This window comes from Myotis brandtii, unplaced genomic scaffold (assembly GCF_000412655.1).
Source record: "Myotis brandtii unplaced genomic scaffold, ASM41265v1 scaffold699, whole genome shotgun sequence".
NCBI classification, from domain to species: domain Eukaryota; kingdom Metazoa; phylum Chordata; class Mammalia; order Chiroptera; family Vespertilionidae; genus Myotis; species Myotis brandtii.
The window spans coordinates 982,329-985,865 of NW_005370733.1; positions in this window are offsets into that span (position 1 = coordinate 982,329).

A 3,537-nucleotide genomic window follows, 5' to 3' on the forward strand; every position below is an offset into this window, starting at 1 on the left:
CTTTTATCGGCCAGGAGTTACTCCATGGACTCTGCTAGGGCTGCTTTTCGCCCTCAGCCCCTGTGGACATGCTGCCGCGCATGGCAAAGGCACTCTGCAGGGGGATTAAATTAAGGGTCTTGAGATGGGAGACCATCCTGAATTACCCAGGTGGCCCGATGTCATCACAGGGTCCTTAGAAGCGGGAGGCAGGAGGGGGGTCAGGGGCGTGGCAGTGGAGTGATGCTCTTTAAGATGGAAGAGGGCGGCGGGCAGAGAAGGGGGGCCTCCAGAAGCCGGGAAAGGCAAGAAAACAGACTCGCCCTGGAGCCTCCAGAGGAACAGGTGCTGTGGACACCTCGATTCCACCCCAGCAAGACCTTTCACACTCCGACCCCATTTGTGTTGTTTTATGTCACTAAACTTGTGGTAATGTCCTACAGCAGTGGTCGGCAAACTGCGGCCCCTTGAGTGTGGCTCTTCCACAAAATACCACGTGCGGGCGCGCACATACAGTGCGATTGAAACTTTGTGGCCACACTCAAGGGGCCAAAGAGCCGCATGTGGCTCGCGAGCCGCAGTTTGCCGACCACTGTCCTACAGCAACAAGAGAAACCAAACACGCTCATTTATTCAAGAAATTTGTTGTTGTTGTTGTTGTTAATCATCACCTGAGGACGGAAGAGGGAAAGATAGAAACATCGATGTGAGAGAAACACATCAATTGGTTGCCTCCTGCACAAGCCCCGACCAGAGCCCGGGCTGGGGAAGAGCCTGCAACTAAGGTACCTGCCCTTGACCAGAATCGAACCCAGGACCCTTTGGTCCGCAGGCCGACGCTCTATCCACTGAGCCAAACCGGCCAGGGCTATTGAACGTATTTTTATTATGGGCCTGGGATATCCACAGCAGAGGACAAGCTGCACACAACCCCCAGCTTACGACGTCCAGCCCACAGAAACGAGGGGCCCGCCCACAGTCAGTGGGGCTAATTACAAGAAGTTTGCTCTGGAATCTTTCACTCGGGCACAATGATGAAAACTGCTAAACTGCAGCAACATCTGGGCTGTCCCCGGCCAAGGCTTTCACCTGACCACTGGCCCTACAAACATTTCTAAATAAAACCAGTGGTGCCTCCTTCTTACCCACACACCGGGCAGGACTGCAGGTTGAACGTCATTAATTTAAATTTACATGACTAGTTCTTACTAAATTAAAAACCACATTGGCAAAGGCAAGAGAAGGCAAAATCATTTACCAGCCATTCTGGATCATCAAATGTCCACATTAAATGTTATTATGCCTGCTTACTAAAAATCAAGTGTCTTTTAATTCTGAAACTTGACAGAAAGCATGCATTCTATAGCCACTGCTCAAGAGGCTTCCTAAAATCCAAGGCCAAACTCCTGCCAGTTCACGCATTTCCCTTAGACTCCGCCCTGGGCAGAGTTAGACTGGACACTCTCAGTCGTCTTCCTGGGGACAGGACCCTCCTCTGAGAACTCACCGGTCCCCACCCCCACCGCCAGGAAGTGCTAGGAGACTGGCAGCCCGGCCACACCTGCATTGGCATCGCTGAAAAAGAGAAAGAGAAGAAAACCTGGCACACATGAGCCACTCTCCTGGGAGGTCAGAATTGTGTCTGTGGGTGTGAGATGCTTGAACCTTGTCCTCTCAGCAAACACAACCATTCGCCAAGTAGTAACTGAGCACCTACTGTGTTCAGATGAAAAGCTTCCCACCAGAGAGCCAGGAAACCAGACGGAGAACATACCGCACCGGGGTCGGCACTAACCCTGCAGGCGCCATGTTCTTAGAGAGCCTCCCCCCACTTTGTAACCAAGCTTCGCACTAGCTGGGCACGCTGCTGGCTTCTCTGGACCTCCGTCTCCCCATCTAAGACTCGATTCCAGACGTGCCAGCCAGTTCCAAACGCTGGTGATCCACAGCCATGGAATCGCAAATGCTTCACTGTCAAAGCAGCTCTCGTACCACTTCTGGGGCTGGAGCCTACATTCCTACACAAACCCGGCGCTGCCAGACAGTGCAACTGAGTCACCATTGCTATGGCAACGGCGCCCGTGGGGGAGGAGCTGACACTGTTCATCTTCGCCTTCCACAGCAAGGCTGCACAGAGGAGGTCTTCCCGCCCAGCTTCCCCTTGGAGCAGGATTGGCAAGGTTCAGTCAGACCCAAGAGGAACATGCAGTGGAGGCCTCCAGGGCCCGCCAAGCATAAGCAGCGTTACAGACTCACACGCCGGCCTCAGAGCACACGAGGGGTCGTTCCCGAGGCAGATTTCACTGGACCCAGATTCAAACTACAGATACAATCACTCCGTCTCCCCCAATTGTAGGGAGTGTCATATTTGGGGCCTAGCCCAGCCCCACACCCATCTGGCTCCTCCGCCTGCCCCCCTGGTTTCCACAAACATCAGGCCAGGAGCACTAGCTGTCAGTAGGGATTTAAACAGCTTCCAAAGATCCGCTGAATGTCTGTCTGTCTCATCTGCCTGTCTCTCTTTCTCTCTTACACACACACACACACACACACACTCCACTCGCCTCCTCCCAGGGCAGAAAGAAGTGCAGCAAACAGCTGGGCAGCTGGGTGTGATTCATGAGCGGGTTGAGGTGAGAGAAGGCATTTCTCCGCAGGTCAGAGGCGAGCTCATTCAGGCATGACTCACACTGGGATCCGAGGGACGAGACCTGGCTGAGAGGCCCAGTCCTCGCGGGCAGGCACAGAACCAGCCTGCGCGTAGCCTCCGCATTCATGCTGCTTTCCCTCTCTATTGTGGCAACAGGATGCATTTTTGGTTTCCCCCCCAAACAAAATCTAACTGGGATCCTCAGTGTCACATATAAAACAGATGCGAGCCCCCAGCGCCCTGCCTGGGGGAGGCCCGCCTGCGAGCCAACCTCCTTGTAACCCTCCTTCCCGAGGCGCCGCCATGGGGGCCAAGAGCATTTTGAAATGGGTGGCCATTGGGCAGAGGAAACAGCGCCTAAAGTCCAGGGCAGATAGCTTTGGGGAATGAAGAAAAGGACATTTAAGAACAATTTCAGGTCTGCGTGTTTTGGCAAGTCATCTAAAGACCTGCTCTGAGAGGGGCAGGCTTCCCTGGAACAAGACAACTCCAAACATTCCCAGCAAAGGCACTTCACACCAAGCCTGCCTCCCCAGACAGCAGTCCCACCTGTCAAACAGGTTGCGGGACTGCCTGCTCGCTGCCCCCGCTCCCCCTCCCCTCGAGAAAATCGCCCTGCACTCCCTCTTATCGAAAGCCATTTCCGGTACAGGATTAACTTCACTCTGCACTTGGGTACCAGCCAGTGTCAGCCACCCAGCCAGACAGGCAATTGGGGATGGCCTTGGGATGGCTGTAATTCCCTGGGGAGCCACTGCAGCTACCCAGTCAGGGCTGGGGACAGTGGCCTCCAGCATTCCTGAGAGCCAGGCACCCTGCTGAGCACCCAGGCCTCACTGAGGACCCCTCACAACAGTTCTTTCTAGAAGATACTACTGTCATCAGCCTGCTTTAACGAGAAGGACACC